Consider the following 22,438-nt stretch of genomic DNA (forward strand, 5'->3'; position numbering starts at 1 on the left):
GGATTGGGGGAGCAATCATGGTACAATATGCTGTGCTCACATGTAGGCATGTTATGTTTCCAGTCAAATTAAGGCTACTCTGAGAATTCCCAGCTCCAAACCTTGCCTGGGGAAGTGAGGGCCCATTCTGTAGCTCTGACATGAGATTGTCACCAATGAGACAGCGATAAGCCCTTACTTGTGAAAGTTTTCTTCGGTATGAGAGGGGTGGGGGGAGAGGGAGTTTTAAATTTTATTTTAATAATTTCTCTTAAAACAGAAAACAGGGGTGCCTGGGTGGCTCAGTCGGTAGTCAGTGATCTCTGGGTCCTGGGATTGAGACCTGCATCAGGCTTCATGCTCAGCAGGGAGTCTGCCCCTCTCTCTCTTTCTCTCTCTCTCTCTCCCTCTCTCTTTCAAATAAATAATAAAATAAAATCTTTTTTAAAAACCCACAAAAAACAAATTGGTTGATTCAACAACTATTTAGGGGGTGACTGTTACATATACGACCCTGGCTTTGAAAACCCCATGTCTTTGAGACTTACTCTAACATAAATTTCTGCTAAATTTAATAAAGCAAAGCCCCACCAGCCTTGCGGCCACCCTCAAAAGGGTTAACATCCAAATTCTTGGTAGGAACATTGGTGTGTGCTGGCAGGAATGCACCCTATTCTCCTGAGTTCATTCTCCTAAGCATCATGTCCAGCACCAAGAAGAAAAGGGGCCAGAGGAGCCCCCAGGCAAGGAGTCCTGGCACCAAAAGCTATTGCATGGAACTTTGGGAAGGTGGGTTAAGCAGGTGGGTGGCAGATGCCAGGGTAAAGATTGGAGTAGGCAAAAGAGGTAAAGTGAGCCTGATTGGACTGGGAGAGAAATCAGGTATTTCTGAATTCCTCTCGAAGGCTTATAGCTAAGCCTTTCTGATGTTGTCCCTTTTGTAAGAAAAATACCTTAGTCTTCCCTGGTGACTTCTGCAACAAGTTTCTGAGAAGCAGGCAGTAAACATTAGCACAAGGCACATGAAGCCAATTGAAAAGGAATCTGAGCCCCCACGCATATGCCCCCAAATGCCCATGTTGGTGGGCTTCCGGTGGGAGACTCCAGCCCGCGCTGGTTTGGCAACAGGGTAGCATCGACCAGACAGATCGCACCACCAGGATGTGTAATCAGTATGATGATAAAGGAAAAGATGGAAATAGATCCTCTTCTGCAGGCAGTTAGGAACCTCAGAACAGACATGGGACAAGTTAGTGTGTGTGTTGGCTAAACATGAAGATGGAAAGAAAGAATGATTAGAAAAACACCCACCCACCCTTCTGGTGGCCGTTACTTGGCTGTGGAAAAGGCAGCTTATGACAAACTCAGGACTCTGAGAAACCAGTGCTGTATGGAGATGGCTTTCAGGTCAAAAAAAAAAAAAAAAAAAATCTTACTAATCCCTGCTTTGCAAAACATCAACGAGTGCATGTAATACTAGCAAGACCTGAGCTTTCAATAAATCAGAAAACAATGGAGGCATTGTCTGACCTCACCAAATGGTCCTTGCTCTACCACGCAGAACACTCTTGTCTGTATGCAGCCAAAACTCAGCCCAATCTTATCGAACTAAATTGATTTATGAGAGGAAAAACCTAAAAAGGGAAGCAGCAAAATAATGATATTAATTCTAATAATGCATTGACTAGTGCTCATATAAATCACTCTCCCCACTCAGATTGATTTCAGGAGGCTAAGAACTCCAGGCAAAGCCCATCTCCAGCCGCCCAGGGCCTCCTCCTGCAGATAGAGCTCAGGAGAAAGGGTGGGGGGTCTGCTGGAAGTTCACAGGAATTTTGCCTGAGAAAGGCCTGTGGGATCAACCCCAGAGGTGCCGATGTAATTGGCCACACACACAAATGCTGCCGCATCCGAACATTTTTGGCAACACATGAAAGCCTCGTTCCTAGAGGCCACTTGAGTGTCCAAATAAAAGGGGATTTTTGTTAGTGAAAACTGGAAAGAATAACCCATCCTAGGATCAGGCTAATAGGGCCTGGCCTGTTAAAATGTAACACTGGGCTGGCCAGAGTTTGAAGTGTTGCTGGCAAGGGTTTGGAGCGGCCTCAAGGAGAGCCAAGCATGGCTCACAAGAAAAACTCCTTTGCTGGTGAGGGAAGCTTTCCCTGGCCCCAAGAGCCTGTAGGGCTCACTTTGAGGGCAAGAGCTTTCTGAGGGGCAGGAATCTTCTAAACAGGGCAGAGGGCTGAGAGCCTGTGATGGGTTTTGCCTGCCCTGGTGCCCCCAGCTCCCTTCCTGACCCCTCACCCCGCCCACTAGCAGGCTGTGATTCTGGACGAGTGAGCCTCTGTGGTGACCTTGAGGTCCCACTCGTGCACATGGCCTGGGAACAGCTCTCTGCAGGGTGTGTGCGTCTGCAGGGTGTTGACAGCTGTGGGCTGAGGGAGCTGGGGGAGGAAGCAGAAAGAGTGGTGTTGCAGAAACGAGGCCACGGAGGCCCACTCTTATCACCACAGGCCTCCCAGCTGAAGAAAGTTCTATGGTGGCTTGCTTCACAAAGGAAGTGCCTTCTTTTACTGAGAGCCAATCTCGGCCTTTACGTGGCACAGAGGCCCCTTAGCTCTGCATCTAGGATTGCCAGAAAAAATAGAGGATGCCTAAATAAGTTTGAATTTTTGATAAACAACCAGTGCCACTTAAGTATATATGTCCCAAATATTGTTTGGTATATAACTATACTAAAACAATGTGTTGTTCATGTGAAATTCGAATTTAACTGGGCATCCTGAGTTTTATATGTTGTATTAGGCAAAATTCTTTTTTTTTTATTTTTATTTATTTTTTTATTGTATTAGGCAAAATTCTTAAAGGTGCTCTAATGACCCCTATTTTTGTATCACCTCCTCCCCTAGAGTGTGGTGAAAACCAGGGGCCATATGGGACATTGCTCCTGGGATTAAGTTTCATGACATGGCAAATGTAATTAAGGTTGCTAATCAATTGACTTCTGAGTTCATCAAAAGGAAGGATATCTGGATGGGCTGGGCCTAACCACATGAGCTCTTCAAATTGAGATCTAGAGGCCAGAGATGTAAGAAGTTCAAGATTCGTGGGGTGCCTGGGTGGCTCAGTTGGTTGAGTGTCCAACTCCTGACCTCAGTTCAGGTCTTGATCTCAGGGTCATGAGTTCAAGCCCTGCATTGGGCTCCACACCCAGTGGAGAAAAAGAAAAGAAAAATTAAAAGAAAAAGAAGCCCAAATCCAAAGAAGTCAAGAATTCTTCTGTTGGCTTTGAAAGAGTAAACTGGTATATTCAGAGAAGACCACATGGCAGGGATCAGGGTTGGCCTCCAGGAGCCCAGAACTCCCCCAAGTTAATGGCCGGAAAGAAAACAGGGACCTTGGTCCTTTGCCACAATGAACTGACTTTTGCAGTACTCTGGAAGAACTGGGAGGAGCCCCCCAAGCTTCAGGAGAGGTGGCAGCCTGGCCGTCCCGATTGAGACTGTGTGAGGCCCTGAGCAGAGAGCCCATCCATATGGTGCCACGCGCTCCACTCTAGAAACTGAGAGAGAAATCTGTGTTTTCACCTGCCAAGTTTGTGGTCTAATGTGTTAGGTAGCAATAGTAAACAAATATGTTTGCTAATCTGGCAGCTCTATCTGTATCCTGTGGCATCCAAAACATCCTTGAACGGGCTCCTGGTGCAGGCAGCGAAGATAGAAGATGAAGGGACAAGAGAGACCAGCATACACTGGACGTCACATTGGCACACACGACAGAAAAAGAGCAAGGGCAGGAAGGCAGACTGTAGTATTGTCTGCTCTGGTGCCTGTGTCCTGGAAGGGCGGCGTGACCTGGCCTTCCGGACCCCAAGGCACCAAAATCCCAGTTTGGAACTCTAGACACACACACACACACACACACACACACACACACACACACACTCCTATGTATCTTCCTTTCCAGGGAGGAGTTCAGGGAACAAGCTTGTTGCTTGTCTCAGAGAGAGATGTAGTTGGTCATTCTACAGGTAAACATGCCGTGACAGCCGGGGCCCATTACTGACCCAAAGTTACAGAAAACACATGCATTCCATGTAAGGATAAATGTGGGCATGTGAGGGTGGGTGTGGATATAAACAGAGAAGGTAAGCTTGTACCAGTCTAGAACATCCCTGGGCAGTTCTAGATTCAGCTCTCATTTGGATCATGTAAATAAGCCTTAATGGTCTAAAAGAAACTTGGATGGTTTTAAAAGGGTCAGAAGACCTGGCTTTGTGTTTCAGTTCTCCAAATGTTCTTTTCCTTATGGATTCCCCTAAATTCTCTTTCCAACAGTTTCTTCTGTCCCTCTGGCCTCATGCTGCCCTTGAAAGTGGCCAGAGGAAACTCTTAGGTGTCAGCCAGTCAGCATGGAGAGATTCTCTTTCATCCCCTGAGTGTCTGGAGATGTGAGTTTAATGAGAGGCATCGACCTTTGAATTATACAAATGGATCTCTTTAGCAATCACTTCCCTCCCCAGTCCATACCTACCCTCAGCTTTTAATCTTCTCAATTATATTTCCTTTTCATTGATTACTACTTTGCTAACTTTTAGATTGAGCGGGCAGTAAAATCTCAGCCACACACAGGTAATGCAATTGCTTTTCGAGCCTGACGCCTGCATCTCACCTCCTGAGGGGGTCTCAGGCCTCCCTCCCACCCTACTGGCTCTTGGCAAGTCTGCTGGCGTTCAATTAACTTTGCAACATGGCCCCCTCCACCCGAAGGTCTGTGCGGTCCTGGTTATGAAGACGGGGGTTTAGTTCTGAGCTTTAAATAGCAGAGATGAGGGGGTGGTGCATGCTGCCAGGGTGTGGGAAGGGTGCTCACAGATGCTGGCTGTCTCCCACTGGGCCTGGGAGCGGGCAGGTGATGGGCCTGGGAGCAGGGAGCTCGGGCCCGTTCCCACCTCTGCTCTGACTCTTTGAACGACCTTTGTTGAACCGCTTAACTTCCCGCACTTTCCTTTCGGTGCCATCTGTAAGGGGGAGACAATGACACTTGTCTGTGAAAGCGCTTTGAGGGATGTTGGCATAAAAGATGCAGGGCAAAAGCAAGTGACGGACAATGCTTCCCATAAAGAGCCCCTTGTTTGCATCTGCAAGAGGCCCCGTTTGAGGGCTAGGAAGAAAAATTGAGAAATTTCCTTGATACCGAGGCCAGGCAGAGGACATGGCTCCAGCCCAGTCGGCAAGGCCCTCTGTGGCTGGGGGCTCCTGAGCAGCTGCCGGATGGGAGCTCGGCGAGGTGCACGCCGGGAACTGGCCGCAGAACAAACAGATCTGAGGTCTCGGCACCAGGAGGACCCGGTGCCATATCAGGATTAGCCAAGGGACCCGGCGAGCAGTGAGGGGGGCTGCCTCCCCTCCCCGTGATTTACGGGCATTGACGCAGGGACCTGGCGGGGGGAGGGGGGAGTCAGAGAACTTTGGGGACATTTTCAAAACTGGAGGTCGTTCAGAGGAAATTACTCAATAAAAACCAGGTTTCTCTAACTGAATAGATCAATTTACAGCTCATAAGGTGGAAAAAGTCTGAGACTTCAAGATTCTGGCTGGGCGGGTCTCCTAAGGTTTCCTCCCTTGGCAGAGCAGCTGTGGCTTTGGCTTTCTCACACCGGGCACCCCTTCTGTACCTTGAAAGGCCAGCATTTGTCTCTCTTTTCTCTGCTCCTTACATTTTTCTGGTTGAGATTCTCCTCCTCTGAAAGGCCTCCTGCTTTCAACCTTCGCCTCCCTACAGTCTTATTAGAGAAGTCCCTACTTTTGGTTTTCCTGATAATGTAAATTCTTTTTCCACTACTACCCCTCGCAGTGGCCTCCCCCCTCCCCACTGCTGGTGTCCATGTCCCGCTTCCCTCTGGCTTTCCTTCGGGCCCCCAAAGCTGTTGCCTTTCTCTTCCAGCTGCCCGTGGTCTGTTTGGCAGCATGCCTCTCGACCTATTTCACCCTCTCTGCCTTTTATCGTCCCAGCCCTTCTCTTTGGTTGCTCTCTTGGCTTTTCTCAGGTCCAACGCAGTCATTCATCACAAACATCCAGTAGCACCATCACCTATTGATTGGGCTTCTGTAACCTGCATGGAAGCAACACAGGCCTCGGAGAGGCAGATCCTGGGGACATGGGCAGGGTGCAGATGGAGTTGTACTGGAGTTCCATCCTCCACCCATCATCATTCATCTATGCACTCATCATCCATCCATCAACCATCTATCCACCCATCCACTTGTGCATTCATCCAAGCCCTCATCTAACGATTCATTGATTTATTTATTCAGCAAACTGCTTGAGCATGGACCGTATGCCAGGCAAAGGGCTCGGCACTTGATAGAGAATGGTGATCAAATCCAGAAATGGGCCTTGACTTCAGTGAGGGCTAAGGAGTTGGGAACAAGATGCTATCTCATCAGAACGTGACTTAACTAGGAATGGAGAATCCAGCTGACATCTGGAGGCTGAGAGGGAAGAATGGGCAGGTGGTAGGGGGAACTTTGAGAAATTCTGCCCAGGGTGCCTGTGGCTCAAGTCAGTTAACCGTCTGCCTTAGGCTCAGGTCATGATCTCAGGGTCTAGGGATCAAGCCCCACCTCAGACTCCCTGCTCAGCAGGGAGCATGCTTCTCCTTCTGCCCTTTCCCCTGCTCATGTGCATGCTCATTCTCTCTCTCTCGCTCTCAAATAAATAAATAGAATCTTAAAAAAAAAAAAGAGAGAGAGAGAGAGAAATCCTGCCCTCCCTCAGCCCTACCAAATCCCCTCCTATTGTCTGGCCAAGGACATAGTTCTTCTAGCAGAAGTCAAGGCTTTTAGGCCACAGAACTTAAGTGCAATACATCAAATGGCCTGGTAGCAGTGACCTCAGACTTAGGTGGTAAAGAATAGACATCGGTACCGCCCTGGGAGCAGGCTTCACTAGGAGATAGAAGGAGCCTTTACCACCTGAGGGTGGGGGGACTCTAGGGAAGAGGGTTCTCCCTAGGATGTAGCTATGGCCCCAGGATGCAGGTCCCTCTGCATGGGGCCAGGGGTAGATTCTGAGGGCTTGGGGAACAGCATGCGTTTCCTCCCCAGCCTGCTGTTCCAGGTGTCAGCTGGCTGGCCTGATGAGCTGCTCTTTTCTCCTTTGAGGCCTCAGTGCTTCCATAAGCTTCGGAGACCTGGCGGGGTTAGTTCTAGAAGCCCAGAACTAACCTCCCACCCCCACACCTCTCTCACTGGCACTGGTCACAGATTCGAAGCAACCATTGGGGTTCATGGCTGATGGCCTTGTAACTGTTATTGGAACTCCCCGTGGATGGATTTATGGTAATGAACTTACCTAAGAGCAAACCCGTCACGGGCCTTTCTGCAGACGGAATCTTTCCAGAGTGAAGATATTAGAAAACCATTCTGCAAAGGAAAAGCAATACTAACTGGTGACTTCAAGTTTAGGAAAAACACCACTGTTTGGGGTTTTCTGTCGGCCTATAACTTTAAACACTTCATCGGCCAGTTGCTAACCAACCCGGTTTTTGGCCAGGGCCCTGTTGATGTTGGCACCGAATGTATGTATCACAAGCAGTTGGTGTGTTTCTGGGCGTGTGTATATGTGTGTATGAGTCTGTATATGTTACAAACTCCAAAACTTTTGAACACAAAGTTTTGTACTCTTTCTGCAGATTCTTCTGGCCAAGAAAACAGGCAACTGGCAGGGAGGGCATCCCTGTGCATTAATGACTGGCTTTCAGGCCACCCCACCCCATCTCAGCTACCCTCTGGCTTGGCCTGGCCTGGCACCGAGCTCCCTGGCCTCCCTGGACCCCTGTCCTACTGAGTTATGAATGAGTGAGATGGCCACTGCCCAGCAAAAGGGGCTCTGGGGACAGTGGGTGCTTTCTGTGTCATCTTGGTCTCTAGCACCCAGGGGGCAAATCATCAGGAATGCTTGGGACCAGGAATTTACCGCTAGCAGGGGCCAGAGAGCCTCCGTGTTTTTGTGGCTTGGCATTAAGCAAACAACTGCTTTTTTGTTCTCTCCTCAAATTATTTGTCCAAACAAAAGGCAACTGTCATGGGGAGGAAAGTACAATTTTTCCAGCGTTTGCCCCTTTCTGCACCCCTTCTCGCAGCACGCATTCTGACTCTGTGCATTTCCACAGCCCAGTGTCGGGTTTCCAGGCTCCAGAAAGGCAGAGTCTGCGAGTGTGAGAGCCACCTTCAGCCTCTCTCAGGCCTGCTGACCCAATGCGGCACCGGAGCTAAAAGCCAATTTCACAGGCAGGCACCTTTCCTCTCCAAGATCCCCGAGGGTTTCCCAAGCCTGTAAATCAGGAATCCAAAATCCTTCCCTCAGGGAATGAAAGTTTGGATAAACAGTGAATCCTAGAAGAAAGAAGGCTGTTTTCCCTCAAACTCTCATTTCTTTAGGAAAGTTTGGGAGTTAGATCTTCTGCCTCACAAAGGATTGCTATTTAATTGCAAGTCATCCTTCAGAAAAGACATGGCTTATCACTGTGCATCTCATTAGAATATGGTAAAATATGCTAAACAATGTAACTAAATGATATAGAATTTAATCTTCCTCCTAGGCTCATTGGGATTAGGCCATGTCCTTATCTACCCAGCACACTCCTGATTCTCCTTCAAGACTTGGGGCAAATGTCACCTTCCCGGTGGGTACCTCTAGCGCCCCCTCACCCAGAGCTGCTCTCACCCACCCCTGAAGAATTAGGGCCACTTCGTCTGTGCTCCCCTAATTTCTCAGCACTGGCACGTTGCAATGTTTACATTTTTTGTTCCGAAATAATTTTAGACTTCTAGAAAAGTTACAAAAAAGAGCCTAAAGAATACCTGACTTCTCAATCTTTTTCTCTTTGCTCCCCAAGAGCCTTTCAGATATATTTTTCTCCCTAATTGCTTTCTGCTGTGAAATTCTAATGCTACAGATACTGTATACCTGTTTACGGACTCTTTTTTACGGACTCTGAACTTTACATGGAAAAAGTGAGATTTTTTGCCTTCAAGAACAATTTTTATTCTTTGAGTGCAATATTGCTTTGTGGAGAATGCAGGCTATATAGCCTTTAGCCAGATTCCCCAAATGCTAATTTCCCATATTTCCTTTGTTTTTTCCTCTAAATATGTCTGTATCACGCACGTATATGCATTTGTTTAGACACGTACACATGCATGTAGGTATATGCATGTATATATAATTTTTTTCTGAGCTGTTTCAGAGTAAGTTGTGGGCACGATGCCTCTTTATCCCCGAATATATTAGAAAGCATTTCTTAAAAGCAAAGACTTTCTCTTTGCAATTTAACAAAGTTTTTAAACTCTGTTACAACTCAGTAATAAGAAAAGAACCTAGTTTAAAAGGGGCAAAAAATTCAACCGACACTTCACAAAAACTTCATAAAAACTCTTCCATCTTTCCCACATGGCTGTAACTTTTTCAGGATCAGGAACCTGTGTCTTAGCCATCTTTGGAGATTGAGTACCAGAATGGGGCCCTGGCATGTTGAAAGACCAATTATAAAATAATACATTTCATTAGGAAATAGTATATGCCATGCATTTCTATATAGTGTATATATACTAAAGATTATGTTACAATAGTTTCCTTCAATATAAAATATAGTATGCTATACAAAATAACACAAAAATACATTTTTATTTACAAATAAATGGAAATCTTAGGGTCCTCAGTATTGATTATAATCACAAAGTATTCTATAGTTTTGGCAGCTGGATGAAATCGGACTGAAAATTTAGACCTTGGAATTTGCTACAAACCCAGTAAATAAAACAAGAAACTGCTCACCTGGTGTCAGTTTCATAGACCAAGAAAGATAATTCTGAGTTGGTGGAAGTTGGTGTTCACCATTCCAGCTTCAACATTTATGCTGCTCTTTGGGAGGCAGTATAATTCAGTAACTCAAACACTTCCTTGCCTTCTTGCATTTACTTTCAAATATTTATTGGCAAAATGGCGTTTGACAAGCATATATTGGAGGCTCCTGAATTCTATTTTTAATTTTCTTTGTGCTAGGAAAAAGTTACCTAACCCATATTTGCCTTGATTTCCTTGATTGCAAAAATGGCTGTTAACACATTGCAACCTGTGTTGCTTCTTAAGTCACTGGTAATATGGAACTGAAAGAAAGTTCACAATACATGCATCTGACAAATGTATTTGTTTCCAGAAAACAGAGAGAGCTGTTACAACTCAACAATAAGAAAAGAACCTAGTTAAAAAGGGGTAAAAAATTCAACCAACACTTCACAAGTTTTAAAAATAGCTAATGAGCCCATTAAACGATGCTCAGTATCATTAGGTGTCAGAGACTGAAAATTTAAAGCACAGTGAAAGACTACTATACACCTGTTAGAAGAGCTAAAATTAAAAACAGTGACAATACCAAGTGTTGGTGAGGATACACAGCAACTGGAACTCTCATCTGTTTCTGATGAGACTGTAAGATGGGATGACCGCTCTGAAAAATAGTTTGTTGGTTTCTTATAAAGTTAAAAATACATGACCGTATGCCCCAGAAACTGCACTCCTAGGTGTTTACCCATGAGATATGAAAACATTTGTCCATGCAAATACTTCACAAGAATGTTTATAGCAGTTTTACTCGTGCGAACCCAAAACTGGAAGCAACCTAGATGTTTATTAATGGATAAATGAATTGGAGCATGTTCGTACAATGGAATACTGCTCATTAGTAAAAAAGGAACACTGATGATATTACTTATACATGGAACAGAACAGAAGAGTCTCAGAAACATTGCACTGAGTAAAAAAAAAAAAAAAATCCAGACACAGAGTTCATACTGCTTGGTTCTACTTATATAAAACTCTAGAACCTATAAATCTAATCAATAATGACAGAATCAGTTGCTGCTGGGGCCAGGTTCTGGGAAAGGGACATAAGATTGGTGCAAAGGGGCACAAGGAAGCATTCTGGTTGGTGGAAATGATCCTTATCTCGACTGAGCTATGTTTTTTCAGGTGTATAAGTTATCAAAAATCATTAAACTGTATGCTAAAGTGGGTACATTTTATTGTGTGTTAATTACATCTCAGTGAAGTTGATTTTTTTTAAGATTTTATTTATATATTCATGAGAGACACGTAGAGGCAGAGACATTGGCAGAGGAAGCAGGCTCCCAGGGGGCTCCTAAGGATCACGACCTGAGCCAAAAGCAGACACTCAACCACTGAGCCACCCAGGTGCCCCAGTGAAGTTGATTTTTAAGAAGTATATACTCATATGACATTGAAGGCAGACTTTTACCCTCAAACTCTAGAACTTTCCATTGTGACTCTTCCATCAGGGCTTGGCACAGGCACCAGAGACCATCCTGAATGGTCAGTGACCCTTCAAGCACCATTGGATTCATTAGTCCAAAGACCTAGTGGCAGAATTGATTGTGTTGTGGCCTTGAATCAGTTTCTCCTGCTTGGAACTCACTTGAAGATAAAACCTCATGTACTACTCGGCAACAGGATCAGAGAGATACATCCCTACCTGGTATACGTTGTCTTAAAAATCCAAAGGGGGCCAAGCCAGACTTGTTCTTTGCAGTGAGTTATGCATGATCCAATCAGTTTTCTTTCACTTCAGAAGAAATATGCTGATATACAGACATATAAACTTCTAGAAATGTCTGTAAGATTCCTTCCTGCTTAGCCCAGCTGAGCACTAATAGAAGAGGCCTCCAAGATAATAGGTGAATTTTCATGGTGACTGTAATAATTTTAAATATATCTAAACATTCTTTGACAAGTCTCTTTTTTTTAAAGATTTTATTTATTCATGAGAGACATAGAAAGAAAGGCAGAGACATAGGCAGAGGGAGAAGCAAGCTCCCCATGGACACTCAACCACTGGGCCACCCAGACATCCCAACAAGTCTCTTCTCAAAAGGTGGAGCCTAATTCTTCTCCCTCTTGAGTGTAGGCCTGAATGAACAATTACTTAAAAAAAAAAAATGTGGTAGAAGTGATGGTCTGTGACTTCCAAGCTTGGGTCATAAGAAGCATTGTGGCTTCCTCCTTGCTCTTGCATTTGGACTGCTCACTCTAGAGAACCCAGACACCATGTTGTGAGGACATTCAAACAGCTCATAGAGAAGCTCTTACAAAGGAGAACTGAAGTCTCCTACTAATAACCAGCACTGTGTAAGTGAACTGTCTTGGATGTGAATCCTTCAGGGCTAATAAAGGCTTCAGATAACTACAACCCCAGCCAAAATCTTAACTACACTCATCACAAGAAACCCTTGAGCAAAGCTCTTCCAAATTTCTGACCCACACAAGTTATATGAAACGATACATGTTAATTGTTGATTTAAGCCACTTAACATTTTGGGCTAATTTGTTGTTGTTTGTTTGTTGGAGTTTTTTGCTGCAAAAAGCTTTATTGTTTCCATTTGGTCTATGGCTTAGGAGATAGCTCCAGCGTGGTTAGAAAGCTTCCTAGAGCACCTGGGTGGCTCAGCAGTTTAACATCTGCTTTTGGCTCAGTGCGTGATCCTGGAGTCACAGGATCGAGTCCCACATCGGGCTCCCTGCATGGAGCCTGCTTCTCCCTCTGCCTGTGTCTCTGTGTGTGTGTGTGTGTGTGTGTGTGTGTGTGTGATGGATAAATAAATAAAATCTTAAAAAAAAAAAAAAAGCTTCCTAGGGTTGCAGGGAAAGGCTCAGGTACAAACCCTGGCACCAGGAGGATGATGGAGGGGCCCCTCAAAGGCTGCTGGGATTCAGAGGCTCCTGGGCATACTTGAAGGTGAGCTCTTCAAAGAGATATTACCTAGCCCAGTCTGGGGGCTACCAGCCTGCAGAGCTGAGTCAGGTGGTCTCCACCTTCTTGATGAGTTTTACCTCCTTATATAGGAAGTGGTTCTCCGTGAAGTCACAGAGATGTCGGTCTCCATGGGCAGAAGTCAGGACATGCAGATCTGAAAGGACCAGGTTCGGGTTCTTCTCTAGAACCAGGGGAGCTTCCATGGCACCCAGGGTTTTACCCCACTCATCTTGGGATGGCGTCTGAACATCCGGGAAGAGGATGTGGCCACTGCACTGGTTTTACATCTTCATGATACACTTAGTGCCCATGTGCTTCTCCTCAGCCAACTAGCAGAAGAGGTGGCTCTTGTCCTCCAGAGCCACATTGTCAGGGTCAAAATAGAGGCCCAGAGAGAGGTAGGTGTATGAGGCCACCAGATGCATGTTGACCAGGCAGCTGATAGTGGCCTCCACTTCGGTGGAATCATTTTGATGATCTGGGAGCTCATGGTTGATCTGTAATGAGCTGAGCTCAAAATAGGGTGATGACTGGTTCTGGAGGCAGAGGGAAGCTGAGAACATGGCTCCAAAGGTTGCAACTGGAATAAAAGTTGGAGGGTGGTTGGAGGCTGATAAAAGGGGTGTCCTGGGGTCTGTTCTGTCTAAACACTGTCGAAGCAAGAGACAGATGGATGGACTGCCAGGTGCTCTTGGTTTGGGGCTAATTTGTTACAGGGCAACAGATAACTAATACAGTGACTTGGCAACAACTTCTTTTGCTGTCCATGCTATTACTCATGCTGGTTGTGGGAATTACAAGCCAGATGAGAGGGAATAATTTATGATAGGTCAGTGGGGAAGATATTTTGGGAAATACGACCTCTCTTCATACCATACCTCCTCATAAGCTGTGACACCCCCACTGTGTAATCTGGCTGTTGATACCACTAGATTTGTAAGGACATTTAGATTTAAAAAGAACATACCACTAGATTTGTAAGGACATTTAGATTTAAAAAGAACAAGTTAGGACTTACAAAAATTATCTCACAAACATTTCTTTGTATTTTCTTCCAAACAGCCCTATGGAGCAAGCAGGGCAGATATTATTTACTCCAATTTAAACTTGAGAAAACGCAGGCCCAGAGTTTCCAATTTCAAGTGACCAGTGTGTGACAAAGTCAGGATTTGAATAGAAGCTTCCCCGATTCCACATCTGAGTTACTACCCTGCTCCCTTAAATAAATGCCGTTCCTGCGATGTGGGTCAGTTAAATTCACTTCAACATATTTAATGGCAAGAGATAATATTTACAAAGTGCTTGGTGCAAGGTGAAGTAGTCACTAAGTGGTAGCTAGTCCTATCATTGTATTTATGGTGTGCCAAGTGCTGGGAATAGAGAGGTGAATGAGGCCAGGCTCCTTTTCCTTAAAGAGCTTGAGCTGGGAGGATAAGCAGATCTTGCTGAAGGATGTGCTTCCAGGATTGCCTTGAAAAGCTAAAAAGAGGGGGACGCCTGCGTGGTTCAGTGACTGAGCGTCTGCCTTCGGCTCAGGTGTGATCCCCGGGCCCTTGAATCAAGTCCTGTATTGGGCTCCCCAGAGGAGAGCCCAATTTTTTTTCTTAAAAAAAAAAAAAAGCCAAAAAGAAAAGAAAATAGGATGTATAGGCCAGGCAAACTAAAGCCGGGGGTGGAATGTTCAGGGCCCTTTAGGGATCAATGTTAAGCCCCCTGTCAAATGTAGGATGGAGAAAAAAAAAAAAGTAGGATGGAGCCCTCCCACCAGTTGACATACCCCAAAGCAGGTACAGGAAGAACAGGTTGCCTGAGGGTGAAGAACACAGTGATCATTAGGAACACCCTACTCTTCAATTTCTGCAATAATCATTACCTTGTTTTCTTGGATCTAATGTGACTTACTGAGATTAAGTATCAGCCGGGACATTTTAGGAGAAAACCACTGTGGAACGAATTTCCTACCTCTGTGGGGGGATCTCCAGAAACAACCTCATTGAAATCACTTCCTGGAATTCACGGGGCACCGGAACAGGACTGGAGAGGGTGTGCCCGAAGGCAGCCCGTGGGACAGGTGGAGTGAACTTGCTCATGTGGCTCACGGGGAGAAGAAGAGGCCCCGGGCGTTACGGGATGGCTTCTGTCACACGGAACGCAACCCGAGGTCCTTGGTGCCACCAAAGGCTTTCCTGAGGGAAGAGGAGAGCCCTTCTGAGTGGCCTGTTGGGGTCCAGTGCAAGAACCGAGGATGGCCTGGGTTTTGTTTTTTTTGTTTTTTTGTTTTTTTTAATTTCTCCTGTTTTTTTTTAATGTATTTATGTATTTATTTATTTTTTTTGAAATGATCACCAAATTCCCATCATTCTTTGTATGCAACACCCATTAAACCTAAGCGATTCTCCAAGACAAAGAAAACACCGCGTCTGGGGACACGTGCCAATAAGAAGTACATGACCTTCTCTTGCTGGGGCACTGGTATTTTTAAAGCAACAAATGCATGATATTGAATATCCCGGCAAGGCTCCCTTCTGAGCAGATCCAACAATTGTCCCGGAGAAGAAACAAACTGGGAAATGCCCCCAAACCATTATGGGGCGCCCACAAAAACAGATCATCAAATTCCTCTCCGTAATCAGGAAGGCGGGGGGTGTGGGGGTGGGGGGTGTGGGGGTGGGCTGTGCTTGCGTGTGTGTGTGTGTGTGTGTGTGTGTGTGTGTGTGTGTGTGTGTGTGGAGGCTGCTTGTCCCGGAGCTGGAGGCCCACTGTTGTCCTCTTGTCAGCGCCACGGAGGACATCGGGCCTTCTGCTCCCTCTGGAAAAATATAGACACAGGCCATCTTCTCTCCAAGGACATTTTTCACCCAGAGGTCTTTGCCTCAAGGCGAAAACATGGGCTCTGTTGGCCCCTGCACGGGCTTCTGAAGGCCGAAGCCCCGGTGTGGCTGTGTGTCCAAGGCCGGGCTGCTGTGGCAGTGCGAGCTCCTCTGAGGCGGCCAGGGGCGCCCGAGGCCCGGGCAGCTGGGGCCGCGCGGGGTCCCCCCGTGCCTGGCATCTCTGCTGAGGGCCAGAGCGCCAGGGCAGCCTTTCTGAGCATTTGTTTTCCAGCAGCCAGTGGAGGCAGAGGTGGAGAGGGAAATGTGATCTTGGGTGGATTGTACTATTTTGCTCTCTCTATCCTATTTGGGTGGTGACTGTAGCCAGAAGGAAAAACAGGCCAATATGCAAGATGGATAAAAACCCTGATGACTACCCCGGCAAGTGTGCATTGGCTGGACTGGTTCTAGTCCCAGTGATTCATTACTAGTGGGCTTCAAGGTCTGACCTAGGGTTTGAGAGGGGGCTGATGTGAAGGTGGAGGGGGGCGGCTTGTTGCGGGGGCTCTCTGTCCCGGGGAGAAGCTGGGCTGCAGCAGGCAGCCTCTGAGCCTGGCCCAGAGCACAGCTGGCTGGGGGCCGGGGGCTTCCTCTGCGACTGCCTGCTGTACACCTGCCATGGGCTTCTCCTCTCTCAGGGCTGGGCTGCAGGCAACATGTCCCCTTCCTGCCTCCCTCCCTGCGAGTCTCCGAGGCTGAGCAAGGGCTGAGAGTGTGCAGAGAGGGTGGGAGGGTCAGTGCTCCATCTTCTCCACTCCCCAGCAAGGGTCTCCCCAGTGAGGAGAGTGAAAAACACTGTCTTGCATGAATAATACACCTTCTTCACTCTTTTGAAGAGTTCAGAGCACCTAGCAGACAGAATGTTCTTCACCCTCAACAACTCCCTGAGGCTAAATCAGGTTTTGATTTCCCCTTGCCTTTTTTTTTTTTTTTAATAGTTGAGGCAACAACAGCCCACAGCAATTGGTCTCTGGGAGTGAGCTGTGTGTGTGTGCCCCCCCCTCCCCCCGCAGGAAGCAGGCAGGGAAGAGCTGATTGGGTGCGTCCTTTAAGGAGGCAGGAAATCTCTCAGCTAATCCTATGCTCAATCTATATAGGCACTTAAAAGAAAAATCACACGTTAAAAAAAGTCCTGATATAAATATAATACCTTGTTCCAGAAGCTGGCCAAATAATAATCGGCTTTTGTCTGTTTTAACTATCAAGAGGGTTCTCTTTTAGGAGGAGATGCTAATAGGTCATAAGGAAATTTCATCACAACTATACCTAAGGCCCAGCAAGGCCAAGAAAAGAGATCTGTGTGGTTTTCTGTGTGGTAGACTCACCACTGGGTGGTGGTAACTGGTCTCTCTGATCTGCTTTGGACTGATTGTGCAGATTCTTGCTGACCTACTATGCTGCCTCTAGTCTTTCTTTGACCATACTCTAGCAAGAATGGTCTTTGACAAATCCAAAATGTGATCGTGCCATCCTTGCCCTTAAAACATCCCGCAGCTTCCCATAATCTTCAAAATGAAGTTCTAACCCCTGTGCACAGCATGAAAGACCTCGGTCTTCCCACCAGAAGATCAAAACTGCCTGCTGGTTTTCAGACTCCATATTCATTTGTTTAGACATCAGGCTGGCATTTATTGAAGGGTTAGTATGTTCCAGCCAGTTCACTAGGTACTGGTCATCTTGCACTATGACAGTGCTTAGAATGTGATCTGGTCAAGACTCAGATTCTGCCTCTAGTCTTGGAACTTACTCTCTCACTGCCTATAATCCCTCCTCTTCTGCCAGCTAGTTTTACTGTCCTATGAGTTTTCTTCTTCGTTCTTATACTCATCATTCCAGCCTAATACCACTCTTAAAAAAATGTATGTATGTATGTATGTATGCATGTATGTATTTTTTTATTTATTTGAAAGAGAGCTAGAGAGCAAGCATGAGCAGGGGAAGCGGCAGAGGGAGAGAATCTTCAAGCAGACTTCCTGCTGGGTGTGGAGTCAAATTTGGGGCTCAATCTCATGACCCATGAGATCATGACCCTAGCAGAAACTAAGAGTTGGATGCTTAAGCCACTAGATCACCCAGGCGCCCTGTACTCTTGAGTGTTCTGAGAGCTCATGGTCCTATAACTGGTTATTATGTTACTGTTTCCCCATGTTGTGAATGAGATTTTTAAGGAGGGGGACTTTGTCTTATGGATAATGTCTAGCACAGGCTCCAGCTCCTCACAGGTGATTGTATAGGTCACAGATCCACAGGTCCTTGACTTTGGCCAATGCAATGTGAGCAAAAGTCTGCTGCGGGTCTTCTGGGAGAGAAACTTCTAAACACAGCTATTCTCTATTTTCTCCTTAGTGTCATCTCTGGAAGAGATGCCTAGAACTGCTGCAACCATCTTACTGTCTAGGTGGAAATAGCTTTAGAAGGAAGAAAGAAAGAAAGAGAGAGAGAGAGAGAGAAAGAAAGAAAGAAAGAAAGAAAGAGAAAGAAAGAAAGAAAGAAAGAAAGAGAAGAAAAGAGAAGAAAAGAAAAAGAAGGAAAAATAAAGGACAGTAGGGCAGAGAGTGGGACATAACATCTGTCTGGGATCATTTTACCTCAGGACCTAAAGTTATGTGCATGGCAAATTTCTTATGGTTTAAGCCATTCTTATTCAAGGTCTTCCCTTCCTTTCTCTTTTCCTTGTTCCCTCCCTTCCTTCCTTCCTCCTTCCTTCCTTCCTTCCTTCCTTCCTTCCTTCCTTCCTTCTTTCCTTTCTTTCTTTCTTTCTTTCTTTACTTCTTTCTTTCTTTCTTTCTTTCTTTCTTCTTTCTTTCTTTCTTCTTTCTTTCTTTTCTTTCTTCTTTCTTTCTCTTTTTCCTTTCTTGTTCTTGTTCTTCTCCTTCTCTCCCTCACCCTCCTTCTTCTTCTTCATTGCAAAAACCTTCCTAAGTGATATGGAACTCATCTGTCTGGTTGGACTGAGTGTGTAGAGTCCAGACATACTGATATTGCTGTATTTACTTATATATGTCTTGTATGCCTTGCTAAACTATTGGCTCTTTGAGGGGAAGAAATCCATTTTATCCAGAATTGTCCTATTAGCCTCTTCTCCCAAGTGTCTACCTAATGCCTGCTATGTACTAAGGAATTCCACGAATGTGTGTAGAATTGAATCGAACTGAAGCCTTCAGCTACCTTTCATCTTTTTCTTAACCCTCAATTTATCACTTCTCTTTGTACTTCATGATTTAGTATTTTATTCTATGCTGTTTCTCACATGATTTCCCACTGAAAGTCTCGCACTCTCCAAGAGAATGCTAAGGTCCTGGAGAATAGCATCTGAGTTTCATCTCCTATTTCTTTGGTGTCCCATAGGGTTCTCAGCATCTGCAGGGCTCATAAGAGGCATCTAAAAATTCCCTGATGCAATAATCCCCTGAAACTTTACACAGCATGAACTCTACTTAAGTTTATAGCTGTACCCTCTTACACGTTTGTCCCAGTTCCTTGATGGTGGAAGTTCCCACCTTCTTCTTTACCACCCTCTACTCTAACAAGGCACAGAGCTGGCATCAATAAAAGCTTATGGCTAATAGACGAGAATATTTAAGTATTGTCTTCCCATAGAATACAAACACACAAAGTTATTTTGATGAACTCATGCCCCTCAAGAACTAGAGCGGTAGAAGTGGAAGTAACATATAAAAATACCATTGGGGGTGGGAGGACTGGTGATGATACATGCTAATATCCTCGTCCGGCTGTTGAGACCACTTTGCTACTATCTGTGGGCAGTTTTAAAGCCTGGTTTTCTTTTCAATCTGCCAGACACTTTCTAGTTTTGAAGCTCTGCTTCTGGTATGTCCCTTCAGGGCTCCAAAGAATCCTGCAGTCACAGCTACTGTCTGCTGAAAGGGCAGTTGGCACCTTATTTCCTGTCCTTAAGAAAGTCCTTTGACAAGACAGTCCAGCTGCCTGTGTTTCACATCTTGTCACAATGACTGATATTCAAGAATATAACTCAGCAGTTTAAATTATTTACACTGGCTCCCAACAAACAAACAAGCATGGAGAGGTGAATCCAGAAGCCTATATATTCCTATCCCTTCACTGACACTTTAAACAGTTTCTTTTATCTTGGTGATAGATTTTGGCCCTGGTTATAATACAGTATCTCCCAGAGACATTTTAAAACCTTAAAACCACGAGAAAACAGGAACTGAGTAAGAGTCAACAAATTCGTCCTCATTTATTCCCCCTTATTTTAGATCTCTGAGCGGTCTAGCTTCTCTCTCCAAATCTGACGAACGAGTTTTCCCTTTGAAGAACGGTTATGCATTCTCTGCCTTGTTTAGTTTCAACCTGTGTGTGTGAAGGTGGTGGTGGTGAGTTATGTGTGTGTTTATGTGTCAGGAACATCCACAGTATATACGGGGAAATGCCAGGAAGCAGGGCTCTTAAATTTAATCTTCTGTGTCAGTGCTTTATACCCAATGAAAATATCCCAATTTAAGACACCTTTTGACATGTGAGGCAATGTGCTACAGGCCCTAGGGGATAAAAGATGTGTAAGACATATCCAGACCTTCCAGGTATATACTATGGGCTATAGCAATTCAAAAGAGAACCTTTTTTCCCCCAAATGGGAAAGTTTTGTATTATAAAAGTAATTCGCTGCCACAAAAATTAATATAAATTAGGAATGTATTTAGTAAAAAAGAGTAAAGTTTTCTTTTCTTTTTTTTTTTTTTTTAAGAGTAAAGTTTTCTATTTCTCCATTTCTAATCCCAGAGATAGGCACTACTGAGAATTTTATTGTAGACTTACAGAATTTTTATGCAATACAAACACTTTTATGTACTAGGATCATATTATACATATTGTGCTCTCACCTATATCAGGACATGTAGCTATATCTTATCCTTGTTCTACTTCACACTGGCTGTATGATATTTCATCGTATGTGTACACCCTAATGTCTTTTCCTAAACAACAGTTGGATCCAATCTTCAGAGGTTTTTCACTCCATTAGAAGCCGTGTTGTAGTGAACATCTTTGTTTGGGTATTTTTCTGCACATGTTGAAGCACCTTCTTTTTGGGAAGATCAGGGAAGATTTCAGAGAAAAGGTGGAATTTTAGTGGAGCCTGAGGGAGGGAACAGCATGAGCAAGGGTAGGAAGTACAAAGTATATTCAATTCCTAAATAGACCTCTTTGGGTAAAATGTAGAATGTGTGGTTCGGTCTTGGGCAATTGACTCACCAGAAAAATGTTCAGATAAATGGGGAGTTTGCAAGGGAACACAAGTTCTCTTTTAGATGTTTTGAGTTTTCAGTGGTGCCATGATACCTGAGAAAATCCCACATACATCTGGGAATGCAGGGTGTTGGGTGGACAAGAACGTGTAGGGAGAAGAGAGTGGAAGGCACTGGGCTTTCCAGGAAACACTGGAAAAACTAAGACGCATGGAAGAGACGGCGTGATCCGACAGGGCTTGCTAATTGAGTGGATGTGAAGGAAGTCAGTGAAGGGTACAGGCCTGGTTTCCTCATCCAGGAAATGGGGACCACAGTTCTCGTACCTCAAGGTATTTATAAGCATGAAGCAAAATACAGGCGACCTTTCCATAAGTAACAGTTATTACTAAATTATTTCATTTGGTGATGAATCTTCTCTGTAGTCCCCCAAATAACAGTCATCCCAACAGAGCTGTCAGGGTTGCTAGTTTATGGAATGAAGAGTGTGGATTACAGTGACCTTTTCAGAGAGCAACTGTGAAGTCACCAAAGGAGGTTGGCTGTGTTTTCTCAGTGATTCAGTGGAAACTTAAGAGTTACCTCCAAAGATGTGAATCTGGTCTAAATACTCTGGGGCACTGTCACATCTGTGGTTACTGAGTTCGATTTTCCCTTTTATCTACTTCAATCCCCCTCACCAGATTGCAGAGACTTGTTTTTGCTTTTAGAGCAGAAAGGAAGGATGGGAAGACACACTCCAAATATTTAGTTAGTTTCAAAAGTATGTGTTATTCCAAGCACCTTCAAGTACTAGGTTTCTTGAAATAAGAAACTATCATCTTGCTTTGCCGTGTTCCCTTTGGCAGGAACAATAACCATCCACTTCATGTGCATAACACTCAGCTCTTTGCAGGGAAAGAAAAACAGCCTGATTGCTGGAAGAGCTAAATTCCAGGCTCAGCTGTCTCTGTGTAGCTGGGACGACTTCTCTGGGCTGCATGTGCCTTACCCCTAAAATGAGAGGCTTGAACATGGCATCTTTACGTTCCTTACTTGTAGGATATCACAGCCTGTGTTCAGAAACCCCTTGTGAGGTTGGTGGCACTGGATGATGAAGTCTGTTTCTCAGATTTAGGAATGGGAACCCAAGGGGTGAGTGACTTGACTAAACTGAGTACGATTCCCCGTGTTAGAGATGTGCTCAGGACCAGTAACTGCTATCTGATTTCTAGCTGTAACACTGTCTCCTGAAAGTTTATCTCCTGAGTTTGGCTGAAAGGGGCTTCTTGAAGGCCAGGTGTCTACCTTCTGTTCGCATGACAACCACATTCTACCACCTGGCAGTGGTACTTAGGTAGACCACCACCTTTCTTCTCTCCTCACACCCTCTTCTCACTCTGGTTCTAGCCACACTAAACTGCTTGGAGCTCTTCCCATGGCCCCACTCTCTCTCATCTCTTGCTTTTTGTATAAACTGGATTTAATCTGGGGTCTTGGGAAGCTCTTTTCCCCATTAATCCCTTTTCCTACTTCTCCTTTAGGAT

General features: G+C 45.2%; 1 long non-coding RNA gene across 1 annotated transcript in view; it reads left to right on the forward strand.

The window, feature by feature from the left end:
- Positions 1–22,438, forward strand: part of LOC102155446 — a 123,651-nt gene that overhangs the window by 60,101 nt on the left and 41,112 nt on the right. The window lies entirely within an intron of this gene.

Source organism: Canis lupus, chromosome 11 (assembly GCF_011100685.1).
Source record: "Canis lupus familiaris isolate Mischka breed German Shepherd chromosome 11, alternate assembly UU_Cfam_GSD_1.0, whole genome shotgun sequence".
Taxonomy (NCBI): domain Eukaryota; kingdom Metazoa; phylum Chordata; class Mammalia; order Carnivora; family Canidae; genus Canis; species Canis lupus.